Here is a 21,096-nt window from a genome sequence, read left to right as displayed (position 1 = left end):
ATGCCCTGCAGCCGCTCCGAGACATCCTTGACCCTTGCACCAGGGAGGCAACATACCATCCTGGAGTCTCGTTTGCCGCAGAAACGCCTATCTATTCCCCTTACAATAGGATCCCCTATCACTATAGCTCCCCCACTCTTTTTCCTCCAGTCCTGTGCAGCAGAACCACCCACGGTGCCAGGAAGTTGGTTGCTGCTGCCTTCCCCCCGATAAGCCATCTCCCTCAACAATATCCAAATTGGTATATCTGTTTGAAAGGGGGGTGGCCACAAAGTCCCGCAAGTTCCTATACGCTGAGGACATTGCCTTGGCCACACAAAACATAAATCTGTCCATCACCAAGGAGACCCTGACCAGTGATTTACAGAGGGCGGAGGCCTACTTCCACTGATGGCGACTTCGGCCAAACCCGCAAAAGACCGTCACCAACATTCCACCTCAACACCCATCAAGCAAACCAAGCTTTGAAAGTCTCCTTTTGCGGCGCAGAGGTAAACCATGCCATTAAAAACCCTCCTATTTAGGAGTCACACTTGGTCGCACCCTGTCATGTAGACAGCATCTCCAGAACCTTGGGGAGAAACTAAAGAGTAGGGTCAACTTGATCCAGAAACTCGCCGGATCCACATGGGGAGCAGACGCTCAAACCCTCCATACGGCAGCACTCGCCCTGGTGTACTCTACAGTGGAGTACTGCTCTCCGGCATGGCTATCAAGTCCGCATGTCAAATCCGTTGATGGCCAGCTGAATTCTACTATGAGAATTATCACCAGTACGCTTTTATCGACACCAACACCTTGGCTGCCCCTGCTTGCAAACATCGCACCACCACACCTACACCGCGAATATGCAGTCTCCAGAGCGTACAACCGCTACACCAGCAAAGACATGCCGATCCAGGCCGACTTGAACAACCTACCACCAACCCATCTCAAATCTAGAGGCCATTTTGGACAGTCACTGAAGCCTTTCAGCGATTTCCCCTCAGCCTTGATGACCGATGGTGAAATACTTGGAAGAACTGCGACATATGAAATGGATTCCTTATGAAGGACCCCCACAGTACAACCTGAAGGATCAAACCTTCCTCGCAAACAGTGGACAACCATCAACCGCCTCAGAACTGGTCATGGTAGATGCTGCCACCTTCTCCATAGATGGAAGATTAAAGCATCCCCGTCATGCGACTGTGGAACTCCTAATCAGATCCAGGAGCACATCATCGCGCACTGCCCTCAAGAGGAAATTCGCAGGCAGCCTACAAAATATCCACGCTGTTACAGAATCACAGAAACCCCACAGTGCAGATAGAGGCCATTTCGGCCCATTGAGCCTGCACCGACACATATCCCACCCGATCCCCGTAACCCCTACACCAACACATATCCCACCCTATCCCCGTAACCCCACGTATTTAATCCCCCTAACACTAAGGGTCAATTTATCATAGCCAATCAACCTAACCCGCACATCTTTGGACTGTGGGAGGAAACCGGAGCACCCGGAGGAAACCCACGCAAACACGGGGAGAATGTGCAAACTCCACACAGACAGTCGCCCGAGGCCGGTTTCGAACCCGGGTCCCTGGCGCTGTGAGGCAACAGTGCTAACCACTATGCCACCGGAAGCTTTGTCCAGGATATTTGACTTGGATATTGGCATTTGATTTGCTTTGCTACTACCATACGAAAGAAGAGTGCTTCCCTGAATTTTCCTCTATTCTCCTTTTAAGTTTCCAATGCACCAATATGCAGGAATATGGTTCAGGAAACTTTGGGCTAGATTTTCAGTTGCTTGCGCCAGCAGTTAGCGCCTTAAGAGAAGTGATTTCCGGGCGCTATGCGTGTAGCGCCCGGGCGCAGCGCAGTTTGCGCCCCGCCCCAAATTAAGTTGCCCGTTAGCGCCGGCGCAAAGTTTAGCGCCCGCCCGGATGCGCGCGCAGAAAATGACGTCACATCCTCGTGCAACGCCCTTTGGCCGCCCCGATTGCAAACTTCAGTCGGACCGCCCCATTGTGCGGCGGGCGGCCGGAGCGTTTGGAAAAAGGAACGCAACACAACCAGCGCGGGCCCCGGGGGGCGCTAATTAAAGGGAACGTCCTCTCCAGTATAAAGGCCATCCTTTTTTCAGAAAACAGTCTTGTGCAACGCATTTCTGGAGACACAACAAGGAGGATAGCTAACTGGTTTCAAGCAGCAAGAGCCAGGTATTTTTGGACTCAGGCAACAGCGCTGCAAGTGGCCATTTGGAAATTAGAGTGTTTGCCAGGATTTGATGGGGGTTGCATGGGGTGCCAACGCGGAGCTGCAGCTCCATGTCCGTAGGGCTCGCAGACGCATTGTGAGAGGGGCAGCCCTGGCTAGAGGCAGAGGGGGCTACAGGCGTCGGCCACGTAGGCCTTACCCAGTCAGGCTATACCGCCAGCAGCGCTCCTACCTAAACATGAGTGCCGCGCGATGTGTTAAAAGGCTCCGATTCCGAAAGGGGGTGATTGCAGAGATCTGCCACCTGCTTCGCCGAGATCTGCGGCCAAAGCTCAGGTGCAGGACGTCTCTGTCGGTGGAAGTGAAGGTGACGGTGGCATTGAACTTCTATGCCACCGGCTCCTTCCAATACGCTGCTGGGGACATAGCAAACATCTCCCAGTACGGCGCGCATCGCTGCATCCGCCAGGTGACCGAAGCACTGTTCAGAAGGAGAAGCCAATTCATCTCCTTCCCCATGGCCCTGGAGAGCCAGCATCAGCGCGCATTGGGATTTTCCAGACTCGGGGAATTCCCCTTGGTGCAGGGTGCCATTGACTGTACGCATGTGGCTTTGCGGGCCCCTCTGGAGCATGGCGAGCAGTATCGCAACAGGAAGGGCTACCATTCTCTGAATGTGCAGCTGGTCTGTGACCACAAGCAGCGCATCATGGCAGTCAATGCCAGCTTCCCAGGCAGCAGCCACGATGCCTTTATCCTGCGGCAGAGTACTGTGCATGACATGTTCCAGGCACAGCCTCCCCCAAGAGGATGGCTACTCGGGGACAAAGGCTATCCTTTGTGCACCTGGCTCATGACCCCGCTCCGCGCGCCCAGGACCGCTGCTGAAGAGGCCTACAACGAGAGCCATCAAACCACCCGCAACATCATCGAGCTAACTATTGGGGTCCTCAAGCAGCGGTTCCGCTGCCTTGATCGCTCCGGAGGAGCTCTCCAGTATTCGCCGGACCGGGTCTCCCAATTTGTGGTGGTTTGCTGCATGCTACACAACCTGGCTATCCGCAGGACTCAGGCACTGCCACCTGACGTTGGACCAGCACCTCAGGAGGAGGAGCAGGAGGAGGAGGAGGAGGAGCAGGAGTACATTCCCAGGAGGGAGCGACCAGGGCCAAGGGCCGCACGACGCCACCTTATTACACGGTACTTCTAAGCCCCCTGTCAGGGAATGGCCAGGGGCCATGAGGGAAGATGAATGCAGCCGCTCCGCAAGCCCTCAGCCGGCGAAGCCAACAAACACTAAGAAGAACAACCATGGAGACTGCATGAATAAAGATAATTTTTTATTACACAAAAATGAAAAGCCCTTCCCACATGAATCCCCAAAAACAATAAACGGGCCCCACAAAAAGCCCAACAAACGACTCACTCCCACAAACTGGGGAGGAGCCACTCCACCTTTATTGAAACCAGGCCTCAACGTCGGCCTAACGCAAAAAAAAAGCCCTCCAAAAGCACAACCATGGGCAAAATAAAGATGGCCACCGCCATATTAAAGGAAAGCTGGCCACACCCTCTACTGAGTGGCCCGCGAGGGCGAGACCTTGGCCAGCATTTTGCCTCCCCTGCCCTGCCTGCTGCTCCTTCGCAAGCTCTGCCCAGTGGCTGCTGCGAGGCTGGGGGAAGGCGCCTGAGGCTCAGATGCCCTTCCGCCAGATGCCGCTGGGGGGCGGCCTACACGGCGTTTGGGCCTCGAGGGGCCGTCTCCTGAGTGGCGCACCTGAGCCTGGCCACCATCAGCTGCAGCCGCTTGCCCTTGACGCCCCAGAGGGGGAATGGCGGCGACGGATGGCGCAATGTGGGCCAGCTGGCGTCTGGGATGCGCTGGCTGGTGCTGTGGCACGGTGGCACTCGGCCGGGCCCGCACTGCAGGATCCGCAGCAATCAGCCGACGGCCGGCTTGCTGGGATGGTCCAGCGCGGCGCCTGCCCTGGCGATGCCTGCCTGAGACAGCGCGTGTGGCAGCAGTGAGTGGCCCTGTGGTCCTGGTGTGCGCGCGCATCACATCCGCCAGGGTCTTGACGGCATCAGTTAGCATGCGGCCAGTCGCGGCAGTTGCTGCCCCGAACTCGCGCACACTGGTCGCCAGCGACTCGATGGCCTCAGGCATGCGCCCCACCACGCTCATGAGCTCCGTGTGGCGCCGGTCCGAGTCGTCGGCCATCTGATCGAGCTTCCGCACCTCCTCTGAAGTGAAGGTGTCCGGACTGGAGTCGCGACTCTCCCGCTGGGGAGGAGGGGGCCGAACTAGGGGACCCTTGCCGCGTTGGTGACGGCGAGTGTGCCGAGCAGCAGCACTCCCCTCTGATCCTTCCCCCCTTTGGGGGGAAGGCCGCGGGCCACGCGCACGGCTGCTGGGTGGCTGGACGCCACTGGTCCCAGAAGCTGCATTGCCCTGCGACAGTTCCTCCAGGCACTCGTCCAGTGAGGAGGTGTCAAGCATTTCCTCCTCTCCTGCGGGACGTGACTGTTCCCCCGAAGGTCCGGCTTGCTCCTCCTCCTCCTCCTGGTTGGAGGTGCTGTCACTGGCAGCCTCAGGGTCCTGGTCGTCACCAGCTGAAAGCAGGAATGCACAAGAGTAGCTTCAGAGTAAGGAGACGGCGTCAGCGAGGGAGTTAGGACTGGTGGGATTCAGCGCATTGGTGGGACAGTGGCAAAGGAGGTAGCTCGGATGGGCCAGTGCGACGCGAGAGGGCCAAAAGGCGAGGTCCTTACCATTGCCGGGCAGTGGAGGGTCGGATACACCGCACGCTGTGGGGACAATCACACGGGCTCCCATGAGCACACACACGCGCTCCTCCAGCCGAGTGAGCTTCTGCAGCTTGGCGCGGCCACCCCTGGCACGGGCCTGGCGATTAAACGCTACTTTAGCCTGCAAGAGAAAGGACGGGCTGTAAGTGCGCAGTGAAGCCCTGATGTAGTGTGCACTGCCTCCCATGGTGGAATAGCTTGGACAGAGTGAAGCCCTGATGTAGTGTGCACTGCCTCCCATGGTGGAATAGCTTGGACAGAGTGAAGCCCTGATGTAGTGTGCACTGCCTCCCATGGTGGAATAGCTTGGACAGAGTGAAGCCCTGATGTAGTGTGCACTGCCTCCCATGGTGGAATAGCTTGGCCAAAGTGTAGAGTGCCGAATGGCCATTTGATGCTCATGACTGTCCCAATGCTGCTGGCTGAGGGCTGGCCAAAAGGACTTTCAGGTCCCTTTGCCCATCATGTCAGGTGTACATGCAAGAATGAGGAGGAGACTGGAAAGGCTACTCACCCTCACAATCCTGGTCAGATCGTTGTATTTCTTACGGCATTGTTTGTGGGTCCTGGGGGCCTCGCCGGTGAACGTCACCCTCTGGGCGATCTGCTTCCAGGCTTTGGTGTAGTCGTGGTGGGTTGGATTCCTCCCACTCTCTGGAAACAAGATCTTGCGCCTCACCTCCAGAGCTGTGACCATTATGTCCAGATCACCCTCTGAGAAGCGCAGGGCACGCTGACGGGCCTTCTCTGGCGTTGCCATGACTCCCTGGGGCTGAGCAGTAGTGTTGAGGCCTCTTTGCAAGGCTGCAGTGTGCAGGGCGTGGCAGCAGACCAATTCGTCCCTTCCCCCTTTAAGAGCTGGTCGGCACCACGGGGTCTGCTGTCAGTGCAAAAATGACCGCACCCATGCTGCGCCCCGCCTGGGCGCTATCCCTCTGGACCGCCGGCTTAGCGCCTAAAGAGAGTAGTGGAACGCCTCTTTTAGCGCTCCACCAACCTCTTAGGGCGAAGCCACTGAATTCCCGGCAACGGGGCGCTACTTTGGGGCGGGCGCTAACTTCGGGCGGGCGCTAAAGCTAGCGCCCCAAAACTGCCTATACTGAAAATCTAGCCCTTTCTATTTACCGGCACCTAAATAACCGGAAATCTCAGTTAACCGGCAAAATTCAGGAGTAGGTTTTACTTCATATTTTTTTGCCTTCTTCCATCTGTGCTGTGCAAGGGTGTGGCTGCAGCTGTTGCTAAGCTACAGAGACGCTTGAAACTTGAGGCCATTGTTCTACAGTTGTTGCTAAGCAACAGGGTTTGTTGCTTTATACGGAGCTGTCAGCTCTCCCTATCTTTTACTATAGCGTTCGGTTATCCGGAATTTTGATGAACCGGCACCACGTCGGTCCCGTCCGTGCCGGATAAAAGAAAGTTTCCTGTATTGAGGTAGAGGATCAGCCATGATCATATTGAGTGGTGGAGCAGGCGCGAAGGGCCGAATGGCCTACTCCTGCTCCTATTTTTTTCTATGTTTCTAACCCACTGTCTTCCTCCTCTCTACATCCCTACTGTGTTGAAATTAAGATTCGTCATACAACCTCCAACTCTTAACCTTTGAATCCCAACATTTAAAAAAGTCAGATTAGATATTTTCATATCCATATTCTGATAAATTTGAATTTTGGGACGGGGAGGGAAGAGATTAAGCCACCATTGATTGCCATATCGCTCAATCCCTTCTCTCTTCAGAAATGCACTTAATTGTATCCAAACCTCACACATAGAAACATAGAAGATAGGAGCAGGCCATTCGGCCCCTCGAGCCTGCTCCGCCATTCAATGAGATCATGGCTGATCATCCAAATTAAATACCCTGTCCCTGCTTTCTCCCCATATCCCTTGATCCCTTTAGCCTTAAGAAATATATCCAACTCCTTCTTGAATATATTTAATGAATTGGCCTCTACTGCCTTCTGTGGTAGAGAATTCCACAGGTTCACCACTCTCTGGGTGAAGAAATTCCTCATCTCAGTCCTAAATGGCTTATCCTTAGACTGTGATCCCTGGTTCTGGACTCCCCGACCATCGGGAACATCCTTCCTGCATCTAGTCTGTCCATTCCTGTCAGAATTTTATAAGTTTCAATGAGATCCCCCCTCATGCTTCTAAACTCCAACGAGTATAAGCCCAATCAACCCAATCTCTCCTCATATGTCATTCCTGCCATCCCAGGTATCAGCCTGGTGAATCTTCGCTGCACTTCTTCCATGGCAAGAACATCCTTCCTCAGATAAGGCGACCAAAACTGCACACAATACTCAAGGTGTGGTCTCACCAAGGCCCTGTACAACTGCAGCAAGACATCCTTGTTCCTGTACTCAAACCCTCTCGCTACGAAGGCCAACATACCATTTGCCTTCTTAACCGCCTGCTGCATCTGCATGCTTACCTTCAGCGACTGGTGCACAAGGACACCCAGGTCTCGTTGCACTTCCCCTTCTCCCAATCTATTGCCATTCAGAAAATAATCTGCCTTCCTGTTTTTGACACCAAAGTGGATAACCTCGCATTTATCCACGTTATACTGCATCTGCCATGCTTCTGCCCAATCACCCAACCTGTCCAAATCATACTGGAGTTTCTCAGCATCACATAGAATCTACAATATTGAAACAGGCAATTCAGCCCAAATGGTCTATACCACCGTTTGAGAGGGGGAGGATAGTTTATGGTATATTTTGAACTTTGGAACCAGTCAATAGACTGCAATCATCTCTTTGTACATTCCTGTCCCATCCATTCCTTTGGGTGAAAAAGTTTACCCAACTTCGCTTTTACAAATAACTTCCTAATTTGTTACTTATGTATTTCATCTAACTGATCGGGGGAGACACGTCAGCAGAATAACGGCAGATAAAATCCAAAGTTTAAAGCATGGATAAAATATGCAGGAAGATACAATGGGTAGTCCATGAATCGTGGTAAAATTGCGATGGGTATTTGCAGGCTCAGCACTGAACATGACCGCTGTGGAGCAAGCAACAAAACAAGTAGAATACTGAACTACAGATTCAAAACAGAGTACCAATCAGAGAAAGTTCATGCTTAAACTGTGCAATGCTCTGGTCAGACCACACCTCGAGTAAAGCATCTAATTCTGGTACTGAGCCACAAGGGAGACCTCTAAACTCCGGAGGCAGTGCCGAGAAGAACCACAAGACAGAGCCCTATCATCAGCCGGCTTGAGTCATGAAGAAAGAAAGAGTGAAAAAGCTTGGGCTTTTTAGCCTTTAAAAGGAGACAACAGAGAAGACTACAGATGGTGAAATGGTATGGAAAAATTAAAACAGAAAATGCTGGAAACACTCAGCAGGCCAGGCAACATCCATGGAGAGAGAAACAGAGTTAACGTTTCAGGTCTGGTCAAACACGAGAAGGGAAACCGAAAGCAATGAAGATGAACAAGGTTTAAGAGACAAACGGAAATCCCGTCGGAGAGAAGAGCAGAACTTCAAGATGGGCATTCCTAGAAGAGAGGTGGCAGGGAACCAAACACTAATACAATAGCAAAATACTGCGGATGCTGGAAATCTGAAACAACAACAGAAAATGCTAGAAACAGAGACACTCGGGGCTAAATTTGGTTGATTTGCGCCGCCTGGGGCGCAAACCAACTAGTGCCTGGGCGCGCGCCTCGAACGCCTCCCTCAAAATTCAGCGGGAGGTTAGCAGCCGTGCTAACCGTTTGCGCCGCCGGTGATGAGGTCATCGCCATGCACAGCGCCCCGCTCGCGCACTGGCTGTAATATTGGGTGGCGCCCCCGACTTACCGCCGGACGCTATGTCCAACGGGGTATGGGGGGCCTACCTGCGGCCGGGGCGGCACTAGTTAAAGGGGAGTTGGCGGGCGGCCATTTTTGTTGCTGGCCGCCTGCCAGCACCTGCCCCCGTGAAGCCTCCCCGCGCGGTGTGCTGGCTGCTCTCCGTGAGCCTGGCACTCCTCTCGAGTGCTGGGCTCGTTTGCCGGCACTCCAGATCCCTGGTGGCCCAGCTGGGTGCCGGGACGCGCTGCGCCAGGGCCCTCCAGTAGTGCCCCTCCGCCCTCTCGGGGCGCTACCTGGGAAAATCGGCCCCGGGGGCACTAATATTAGTGCCCCGAAGGTAGCGCCCCAAATCGGGTGCTACCTAATTTTTACCCCTCAATGTTTTCAAGGGGAGACTGGATAGGCACTTGAGGGAAATAAACTTGCAGGGCTACGGGGATAGAGCAGGGGAATGGGACTGACTGGATTGCTCTACAGAGAGCTGGCATGGACACGATGAGCCGAATGGCCTCTTTCTGTGCCATTATGAATCTATGACTATGACATGTACTACCTATTGGTATCTGGTTGCCTTGTCACTCATTATTTATCTCCTCCACCTCTTGGTTATTCATTTACTTTACCTTCTGTAAGGTCTATACCCTGGCGTGTTATCTCTCAGTAAATGTCCTGGCTATTTCTATTGCCCCACATCTTTCCTTTGACATGATTACAATTCCACCTACAGGAAACTTTGTGCTATCCGGCACCGACGGGACCAAGCTGTTGCCGTCCCATCAAAACTGCCGGACAAACCAGCGCTAATGTTGAAACATACCGAGATTTTGAGCTCCGTATCTGGCAACAAACCCTAACAGCTTCTAAAACAGTCGGCCGTACCTTACAAACATCTCTCTAGCTTAGCAACAGCTTCAGCGAGACCTTGCAGAGCCTGACTGGTGAAAAAAAGCAACGAAAAGAAAAAAAAACTAACGAAACGGCTCCTGATTTTTGCCGGCGCCTCGAGCATTCCGGACAGTTAACCTCCGGATAAACCAAAGTTTCCTGTACTTATATGCTTCTACCAAATCTTTAAAATAAAACAGCTTTTCCACCCATTTTGTCATTTCTCCCTTTTCTGTCTTTTGTTTTTCACCCTCAACATTTACTTGCAAGCACTTTCCCTTGTAGTCCTCGTCTTTCACTTTAGCATCACTGTACCCATCATAATCAAACGGTTTAACCTGACAGTGACTCAACTAGTTAACCTCAATTAGTATTAGTTCAACAACAGAATTTCTTTTAGTGGTGTTTTTGCAATAAACACATTTACAATTCTGCTACAAACAGCAAAATAGAGGAATTTTACTATTGTGACTGACAAGTCCACGGGTATGTCATCTTCTGCTAATCATCAACTCTGAAGTTTTATAAGTAGATTTGGGTTTTGTTTTAAATCAGTATGCAGTTTTTTTGCTCACAATCAGCCACAAATATTTGAAACCATAAAGCTACAGTCACTTTTCTTCAGTGAAATTTATTTTAGAAAATGTACTAAAATGATTGCATATGTTTCCATGTCAATTATACATTTATAATAATTGCTGTCTTTATTTTTGACATTTAGATACTTATCCACAGCAATGTGTTGTAGTACACTATAGGATGCTTTGCCTGGCCACCAATTGTTTTCTCCTCCCCTCCAAATCTTGCTGGAGTACATTTCTTCAGGCACGGTCAGCCCTAGTCCCTACCCCAAGTACCCATTTGCAATGTGCAAGCCTACAACACACTCCCATGGAATAGCATGAAGAACAGTCATTTGGGTTCAGTGCCAGAGAACGGCCAGGTTCTTGGAACAGTACCCAGCAAAATTCAGCACCAGCAGAGAGCACACAAGAAAGGGCGGGCAAGAGGATGCTTCATTAGCCCATTAAAATGTACGTAGTACAATTTTAAAAAAAACAGTAACATTTCAATGAATAGTACTGTAAAAACTAGATACAAGATTTGGATTATATTTGTTGTTAACAAGCACAAACCCAGTCTGACAGTATAAAATTTATTATTTATAATGAAAATACAAGTTGGTACAATACTTAAATATGCTCGATAAATAAGACCTTGGCCATTCCAATTATGTCTTTCTTCTCCCCCGCCTCCTTCGCGCCAAATTTCAAAACCATCTCAACACAAAATCCCATTTTGCACCTGTCAATTGCCTGGTTTTATTTGAACGCTTGGAAGACAGCACCGGCTGGGGAGATGGAAGGGATTCGATCAGCAAAGAACTTAAATTGGCAATTAAGACCAACTTCTAATGTATAACATAACAGGGATTCCCTGGTGACAATCAAGTCCCCAAATTATGGTACAGCAGCGCTGTAGGCAGGTAAAAACAAAGAAAAGATACGTCTGTTTTATTCACCAAGAGGGACAAATAACAAAAATTATGCAATGAAGCAACGTCCTCCAAAAATTCTGGCAGATAATAGGAGTGCAGGCAATGGGCGACCTGATGTACCTCCTTTCCCCAGCTCAAGAGTAGCAGAGAGACCTGGAAGCAAGTCTTCTTCACATCCTCTCATTCTGGGAATGGTAGATCGATTCAGGAAAAAATAGTAATTAAAATATTAACTTAGCAACTGTCCACCCACACCTGTACATTTCAAGTGTTTTATGTTTCTATAGTACTAGTCGCTCTAGTGAAATCTAAAAATAAAAAAAGATTGCACACCCGACAATTACAGGGCTGTATACTAATGGGAGTGGCTCGCGTTACACAAAGTGCAAGAAAAGCTCGAGCAATTTATAACTAACACTCACATTATAGTTATAAACTACCATTATTGCTTATGCAAAAAGTTTTGTTGCTTGTTATCGGCTCATAAAACAGAACACTCAGTAGCCAGCATGACATTCTTAATGTCTGGTAACATTCACAAAAGGATTTAACTATATCTAGGATTTGCCATATCCAGTACATCACAATAGAAAACTTCATGAATAATTAAATAAGATGTGATCGATTTCATAGACAACTCACTGTTTTTCAGTGGGGCTGGGAGAAGCTACCACACAAACAGCAGCCGAGAACTTTCCATTCCCACTGTACAACATAGCAAATAACTGGACATCATTTAACGATAACTGCAGTTGAATCTGAATGAACTCAACTGAGTTTCAGAAAATGGTATTTACTATAATCACAGATTTAATTTGAGTTAGTAATAGCCAATGGTGAGCTCTAGCCATCATTCGTCCCTTAGTCAACACCACCAAAAAAAATAACCAAGAGGCTTAGTATTGCAGGCAAGAGGAATCAGCATCTCAGGTAGACTCAATTCCTGGAACAGCAAGCTTCACGAAAAAGACAAACTAGCCACCTGGCTAGTTGCTAACTGCTGTAACACATTTTTTCAATGTCGTTTTGATTTTCATGTCATTCTAATTGTTTGAATCAACACACACGGGCGCGAGGAGGCAATAATATCAAGTCATCAAGTCATAGTCAGAGAGACAGAGTCATACGGCTCAGAAGGAAACCATTCAGCCCATCGAGTCCGTGCCGGCTCTCTGTAGAGCAATCCAGTCAGTCCCATTCCCCCGCTCTATACCCGTAGCCTTCCAAGTTTATTTCCCTCAAGTGCCTATCCAGTCTCCCCTTGAAAACATTGTGTCTCCGCTTCCACCACTTCCGTTGGCAGCGAATCCCAGGTCCTCATCACTCACTGCGTAAAAAACTTTTTCCTCACCTCCCCCCCCTGTATCTCTTGCCCAAAACCTTAAATCTGTGCCCCCCACCCCTTGTATCATCATCAACTAGTGGAAACAGCCTTTCCCGGTCCAGCCTATCCATACCCATCATAATCTTGTACACCTCTATCAAATCACCCCGCAATCTCCTTTGCTCTAATGAAAACAAATCCAGCTTCTCCAACCTGTCCTTGTAGCTAAGATCCCCCATCCCCGGAACCATTCTGGTAAATCTCCTTTGCACCCTCTCAAGGATCTTCACATCCTTCCTAAAAAGTGTGGTGACCAGAGCTGGACACAATACTCCAGTTGTGGCCTAACCAGCGCTTTATAAAAGGTTCAGCATAACTTCTCTACTATTGTGCTCAATACTTCTATTTAATGAAGCCCAAGATCCCATATGCTTTGCTAACCACTCTCTCAATATGTCCTGCCACCTTCAGGGACCTATGCACATTAACTCCCAGGTCCCTCTGTCCCTGCACACTCTTTAAAACTGTGCCATTAAGTGTATATTGCCTCTCCCTGTTCCTTCTGCCAAAATGCATCACCTCACACTTCTCTGTATTAAATTCCATCTACCACCTGTCTTCCCATTCTGCTATGTCCTGTTGCAGTCGATTGGTATCATCCTCACTGTTTGCCACACCTCCAAGTTTGGTGTCATCAGCAAATTTAGAAATTGTACTCTGTATTCCAATATCCAGGTCACCAATCATGTTTTACTAACCTGGTAAATAGTACAATTTATTAACAAATTGACTTGCAGTCAGCGCATTAAACCAAGGCCCAGTCTGCCCTCTTGGGTGGACGTAAAAGATCCCATGGCACGATTTCGAAGAAAAGCAGGGGAGTTATCCCCAGTGTCCTGGCCAATATTTATCCCTCAATCAACATCACAAAAACAGATTATCTGGTTACTTATCAAACTGTTTGTGGGAGCTTGCTGTGCACAAACTGGCTACCGCGTTTCCTACATTACAACTTCAAAAAAAGTGCTTCATTGGCTGCAAAACACTTTGGGATGCCCGGAGGTCATGAAAGGTGCTATATAAATGCAAGTCTTTCTATATAGTATAAAGCCTGCTGCACCTGATTAAGCTTATGTCGATTGCTTTAAATGTTACAGAGACATAATAATATGAGCATATTAGGAAATATGCACGTTATGGATATGTATATTGTACTCGCTGGAGTTTAGTAGAATGAGAGGGGATCTCATCGAAACTTATAAAATTCTAACAGGACTAGACAGACTAGATGCAGGAAGGATGTTCCCGATGGTCAGGAAGTCCAGAACCAGGGGTCACAGTCTAACGATAGGGGTAAGCCATTTAGGACAGAGGTGAGGAGGAATTTCTTCACCCAGAGAGTGGTGAACCTGTGGAATTCTCTGCCAAAGGTGGCAGTAAAGGCCAATTCATTAAATATATTCAAGAAGGAGTTGGATATATTTCTTAAGGCTAAAGGGGTCAAGAGATATGGGGAGAAAGCAGGGACAGGGTACTGAGTTTGGATGATCAGCCATGATCGCATTGAAAGGCGGAGCAGGCTCGAGGGGCCGAATGGCCTACTCCTGCTCCTATCTTCTATGTTTCTATGAAAGGGGGGTTGCCCTTATCCGCCTTTAAATTAGGGGATCATCCGGAAAAATAACACGGGAAGACTGCTCCTGCCTGCACCACTGCTACAACAAACGGTTCTGCCGCTTCACCCGACGGGTTTCCTCCCCAGCAGCGGAGGCCTCCTCCTCCTCCTGCCTTGTTGCAGCCGCTGAGCTCATCCTCCCCAATCAAACGGGTCACCCCGTCTTCCACCGGCCGCCCTGTTAATTCCCCCCTCCCGACACTGTACAATAATCATGACTGACCGACCATCTCTTACCTGCGGCTGTTTTTTTTTTTTTCCCCACCCCCCTCCCTCTCTCTCCCTTCAGACAGACAGCATCCAGCTCGTCCCCACTTCACCCCGACCACAAAATAAACAAGTGGTGGCGGCGGCGTCACTGTTCAACCGCCCTACTCAAACCTATGCGCCTGCGCCACGCCCGGCGCAGGGAGCTCTGGGAGTTGTAGTTCTTCCCCCTTCCAATTCGAACGTCCTCCCGTTCCGCTGGCGACAAAATAAAACTACAACTCCCCGGATTCATTGCGCCTCCCCCCCCCGGGTCTCAGCAGCCCTGTCCCCCTCACACCCTCCTCCTGTTTTTATGCAGGAGACAGAGCACACAGCACTTGACTGGCCATCACTCAAAAAGGCAGTTGCAGCCAATCCAGATTGTCTAGTCACTACCATTGAACTTGATATTGCAGATAAAAGGGGATTACCATCTCACTTAAAAAACGTTTTCAGGCAGGCTGATGTTCCTGGAATAGCAAGCGCCACCAAAAAGACAAACTAGGCAACACCAACATCTTAAGTAAAGCAGAAGCCTATCTGTTACATCTCCAGCTTTTTCCAGTTCTGATGAAGGGTCCCAGAGCTGAAACGTTAACTCTGTTTCTCTCTCCACGGATGCTGCCTGGCCTGCTGAGTATTTCCAGCATTTTCTGTTGTTAAAGCAGAAGCAGTTGAGTTGAAAGACCATCGACCTGAAACGTTAACTCTGTTTCATTCTCCACAAATGCTGTCTGACCCGAGAGTTTCCAGTATTTTCTGCTTTAGTTATATTGAGAGTTACATCACTAAAAATCCTACCAATGTTTCCAGGGTCGTCAACATTGGCTAAATGTTAAAAGCGAGACACGTTGTAAACCCATATGAATAAGTTTAACAATGATGTACGTAAAAATAGGCCAAAGTATATTTGAGCATATTCAGGTCTAAATTGAGATTTGGGGGTAGATTTTCAATTTGACGTTCGAGAGTAAAACAGGTGTTACAGGTCAGCCGCCCATTAGAGAAAATCGAGTGGCTTCTATTATAAGCAGCTGATTGGCACTGCCAAATGTACGCCGGATGGGCAAATTGAAAATGTACCCCATGGTCTTGCCATTAATTCTTTTTGATGAAAATTAATGCATACAAATGTAAAATATTTCACATAGGAAAGAACAACAGGCAACATACATATATCATGAAGAGTGTTAAAATAGCTAAGAATGAACTTGAAAGAGACCTAGGAGTCTTAGTAGGCTCAATGCTCAATATGCCCAGCCAATCAGCAGCAAAAAATAAAGCCAATACTATGTTGAATTATCAAAGCTGCCAAAACAATGGAATGCAAGGCAGAGGAAGTCATGATCGAACTGTATGGTGCTCTGATTCGACTGCAACTTGATTACTGTGTCCAGTACTGGTTTAAATTATGACGAAAGGTCATCAACCTGAAACGTTAACTCTGTTTAAGAACATAAGAAATAGGAGCTGGAGTAGGCCATTTGGCCCCTCGCGCCTGCGCAGCCATTCAATAAGATCATGGCTGATCTTCTACCTCATCTCCACTTTCCTGCACTATCCCCATATCCCTGGATTCCCTTAATATGCAAAAACCTATCGATCTCTGTCTTGAATATACTCAACAACTGAGCTTCCACAGCCCTCTGGGGTAGAGAATTCCAAAGATTCACCACCTTCTGAGTAGGGTTGCGAAGGGGTGGAAAGTTTCCGGTAAATTTCTGGAAATTTTCCACGGGAAGTTTAGCTTGGGAATTTGGGGAATTTTGCCCAAAAAAGCACATGCTAGCATATTTTTTTGTAATTTTCATTTTTTTTCCCCACAAGTCCTCTCTTAAAATTACTAACAGAGATGGAATCTTAATTATTAAGGAATTTCTTAATCAATACATGTTTATCTTCTTACTTGGCTTGTTTTAATAATTACAAGTTTTGTGTGTGACTGTGAACAAATGTGTCCTGATTGGTTGGATGAGTGATTAGCTCCCTCTATTGCTGATGTAGCATCGTGCATGCACAGGTTATGCTTCCATCACATGGAGCAACAGGAAAACTTTACTCACCCTGTTGCAATCGTGCTGATTGACACAGATGAATGCCCTTTATTTCTCTGCATAGAACAATGCCACATTTACCGTCGGATGTGTGGAAGCATTTTACCCCAGTCATTAAAGATGGAAAGACTGTGTACATGTGCAAACACTGTACAAAGCCATATGTAAAGAATGCCACAAAGATGCAGCAGCATTTATCCAAATGCAACAACTTCACCCAAAGCTCACAGCAGTCAGCCCAGAGTTCCTCTGCTTCCATTCAAGATGATGGTGGTTCACATTCAGCATCAGGCTCCTCATCATCAGCAACTCCTGGCCGACTTGGAAGGTTCTTTGATACAATGGATAACCATAGCCAGAAGAATGCAGATGAGTGCCTTGCTCGAGCTGTATATGCGAAAGGCTCACCCCTCATGCTCACAGCCAATGTGTACTGGAAGAGATTTTTCAATGTTATTCGCCCTGCATACTGTCCTCCCACCAGACATGCATTGTCTACTTATTTGCTGGAGGTTGAGTATAAGAGTCCAGGAAAGCTCAAAGAAACGATAGAGATGGCAGACTGTGTTGGTTATCTCGGATGGGTGGTCAAATGTACGAGGGGATGGCATCATAAACTACATCATCTCCACTCCTCTCCCAGTGTTCTTCAAGCTTACAGACACGAAGGACAACACACACACAGGCACATACATTGCTGATGAGCTGAAAGCGGTCAGCAACGATCTTGGATCACAAAAGGTCTTGTGGAAGTGTAAATAAAATGGCCAACGAACTGGCTAACAAAATGGCTTCGCATAAGGAATGAATTGCATAAGGTAATAATAGATGTTTTTAGTTTTGGAAAGGGAGCAAAAAAAGGAACTTCAGCTTCGCAAAGTGCAAGCATAGCAGAATTGGCAGTTTGCAAACTCAAGAAGGAAGAGGGACACCTGCTCTTTGACCTGTGGTTTAGTATTAAAGAACAATAAAGGTCACGAGGGCTTGACTGCTCGATAGAAGATTGAATCATTGCAGGATATTATTAACTGGCTATTGTACGGCATCCAATCGCGATTCGGCACCTCAGAAAGGCATACGCTGTGGTAAGATAAGACAGGAATCTGTGATTCAGATGGTCGGACTAAGTAGAGATAAGAAGCGGAATTGAAAGAATAGGTTTTGTTTAATGTAAGTTGTTTTTTTGGGAAATTAGCATTGCTAAACCAATGATGTAATATCCACTTGATTATCTGGAACTTGTTTACTCCAATGTATAAATATGAGCTTCTTGTAAGCTATCGTCAGAGTTGTAAGTGTCAACCATTGATTGTACTGCTCTCCCTTTGTGACAAGTAAATAAGTGTTGTTTGCCAGTTACCGTGCGTCTGAGTCTTGCTCGAACTTCGACAGTCTTTGCAGTAGTTACTGACAATGCTGCGAATGTGAAGGCTGCTGGGGCTCAAGTGGAGGAGGCCTACCCTCATATTATGTCTATTGGGTGCGCAGCTCATGGGCTCAACCTGCTTCTCAAGGACATCATGGGTTTGAGAACCATGGAAGCACTGTACAAGAGAGCCAAGCAAGTTGTTAAGTATGTCAGGGGAAAACAGGTAGTTGCGGCAACCCACAACTCCAAGCAAACGACAAAGAACAAGAACACCACACTGAAGCTGCCCAGCAACACTAGATGGAGTGGCGTTGTCATAATGTACAACAGCCTTCTGGAGGGTAAAGAGTCGCTGCAAGAAATGGCAATATCCCAGTCTGGGGATATGGAAACCACCATCAAGAAAATACTGCTGGATGATGTGTTTTGGGAGAGTGGTTAGCAGCCTTAAACTACTCTCACCAGTAGCATCTGCAATTGCTCAGATTGAAGGAGATGACGCTGTCTTGTCAGATGTTCTCAGGCTTTTTGCTGATTTGAAAGAACAAATCAGCATTGCCCTACCCACATCCCTGCTGCTCAAAGCAGAGGAGAAGGCAATTGTTCAATTCATACAGACGCATCAAGCCGATTCATGCTGCAGCATACATGCTGGACCCAAAGCATGTTGGGAGACCAATACTTTCTGGAGAACAGATCAACAGCGCTTAGTGTGATTTCTACCCTCTCACGCCACCTCAATCTGGATGTGGGCAAAGTTCTGGGAAGTCTGGCAAAGTTCTCCACCAAGCAAAGTCTTTGGAATGGGGATGGGATATGGGAATCATGCAAGCATATCAGTGCACATACCTGGTGGAAGGGACTTTGTGCATCTGAGGCCCTGTCATCCATTGCACCGATGATACTTCAAATCCCACCTTCATCAGCGGCCTCTGAACGAAACTGGTCACTTTTTGGGAATACGCATACAAAGGTGCACAACAGACTGACTAACAAGAGAGAGAGTGGAGAAATTGGTGGCTATCTGGGCGAACCTACAACTTATTGAGCCAGATACAGAAGTATCCACCACACAGCTAGACAGTGACAGAGGAGGAAATGAACATGTCAGAGCCAGAGTATCAGGAGGAGCAATGATGAGTAGAAGACTCAGAAGACTCCTGAGTAGAAGACTCAAAGGGACAAAATAAGGACAAATTACAGGCTAAATAAGCTGACGCTCTTTTTATTTTATTTTAGATGGGTCTTTTTTGTGGGGGTTCAATAAAGTTCAAAATTATAACCTAAATAAAGTTTTGAAAGCCTGTTTTTATTTGTATGGAACAGTATGTCTATTTTGATGACAAAGATAATATAAGGGTCACAGACAAAAACCATCAGTGTGCAAAAAAACTCAAAATTCCAATAAATTCCCATGGAAAGTTTCCTCTTAAAAATTCCCAGAATTTTGCAACCCTACTTCCGAGTGAAGAAATTTCTCCTCATCTCCATCCTAAATGGCCGACCCCTTATTCTGAGACTGTGACCCCTGGTTCTAGACACCCCAGCCAGGGGAAACATCCTCCCTGCATCTACCCTGTAAGAATTTTTTATGTTTCAATGAGATCACCTCTCATTCTTCTAAACTCTAGAGAACATAGGCCTAGTCTACTCAATCTCTCCTCATAGGACAATCCGCTCATCCAAGGAATCAGTCTGGTGAATCTTCGTTGCACTCCCTCTATGGCAAGTATATCCTTCCTTAGGTAAGGAGACCAAAACTGTACACAATACTCCAGGTGTGGTCTCACCAGGGCCCTATATAATTGCAGTAAGTTAATTGCAGTTTCTCTCTTCACAGATACTGCCCGACCTTGCTGAGAATTTCCAGCATTTTAAAATAAACTGTGGGAGTAGGACAAAAAGAAACACAGGTTTAAACCAGTAACAGGTAACTTTGGGACTTCTTCATGCAGAGACTTGGAATTGACCTTTGGGCAAAGAACACCCTGGAATAATTTAAGAAACAACCTGATGCGGCAATGGATTGGGGGGGGGGGGGGGTGGGGGGGCGGAGAATGTATGGTTGTTCTGGATGGTGAATTAAGATGGGCCCAATGGCCTTCCTCATCCATAAGCAACTTGTGTAAATGAGCAAGCAGTTAAATCTTCACATACAGAGAAATGTGTTCCAGTTATAATTATCCACTTTTTGTAGCACATTACATTAATAAAAAGCCATAAAACTGGTTAAATATCAGATGGGTCTATTTGAACATGGATAAGACTGGTGGTCTATCTCTTTTTTTTTCCCTATAGTAACTGCATTCACTCAGGCTGACATTCCTTGATGTATCAAGTCACTGTTACGGTGCAGCATTTTCTGACGAGCTGTATTTTTTGTTGAGGATAAAAGTCTGTATTGCTTTGGGCCAGACCGACAGCTTCCAAATTCTTCCTTAAAAGAATATTACAATTTCTAGCTACACATTTTGGCAATACTAACTTGCCATTCACAACCACTTCATTAAAATGACAGAAGTACAGTTCATTAAATCCATAACTTGTTCTATGAACACTGTGTGCTTTTCATCTTTCTCTGGATAATTTGAGACTCACAGATGCATTATTAATAATTACATGATCTGTCAAGCCCTGCAAATGTTACTTTGCAGATCCTCCCTTTATTGAATACTACTTTGTCCCAATTAAATAAACTTGGAATTTTCTTATCTCACTTTCACCATTTTTTTTTTTTTTTTTTTAAATTTGAAAGGCTAAATCCTCCCTGTCTCCTTCCAATCTGTCCGATAAAGTCTCTCACATGTAAAAGGATATCTTACTTCAAGTTATTAGGAAGGAGGCTAAAATGAAAGCAAATGGAAAATCCTTCTGCTGCAGTACTGAGCAATCAATATCTTCTTCCAGCTTCTCCAGCCAGCGCTGTTCAATTTATAACCTGATGCTTCTGACAGTGACTCCAAAAAGATAAATCAAGCACACAGAGCAAGAGCAATGCATCATTGCTTTAGATCGAACACAGCTAATTGCACTCTACTGAAGATACAAGACAATCATTTGAAAATTGATTCCTTTAAAGTAAAATTCAGTGTCCTTTCAATTCCCTTTAAATGTCAACAATCTGGGGCATAGTTTTAATCAAATTCCTGACATGCATTGGAATGATAGCCAGAACCCAATTCTTGGGGGGAGGGGAGGGGGGGGGGGGGGGGTTGTT

At 47.5% G+C, this 21,096-nt stretch overlaps 1 protein-coding gene across 13 annotated transcripts in view; it reads right to left on the bottom strand.

The window, feature by feature from the left end:
* Positions 1 to 21,096, bottom strand: part of LOC147112036 (inositol polyphosphate-4-phosphatase type I A) — a 268,422-nt gene that overhangs the window by 226,996 nt on the left and 20,330 nt on the right. Inside the window, exon 1 of one of the 13 annotated variants that reach the window (XM_085999517.1) lies at positions 14,445 to 14,519. The exons of the other annotated variants lie outside the window; for them this stretch is intronic. The gene's annotated coding sequence lies outside the window, so the exon portion shown is untranslated. Of the gene's footprint in view, positions 1 to 14,444; positions 14,520 to 21,096 lie in introns of those variants that run through there. 13 annotated transcript variants of the gene reach the window in all.

This window comes from Somniosus microcephalus, chromosome 10 (assembly GCF_052327205.1).
Source record: "Somniosus microcephalus isolate GS21.2 chromosome 10, FLI_Smic_1.0, whole genome shotgun sequence".
NCBI lineage: Eukaryota > Metazoa > Chordata > Chondrichthyes > Squaliformes > Somniosidae > Somniosus > Somniosus microcephalus.
Note: the sequence above shows the minus strand (reverse complement) of the source record. Positions and strands in the feature narration are given on the sequence as shown.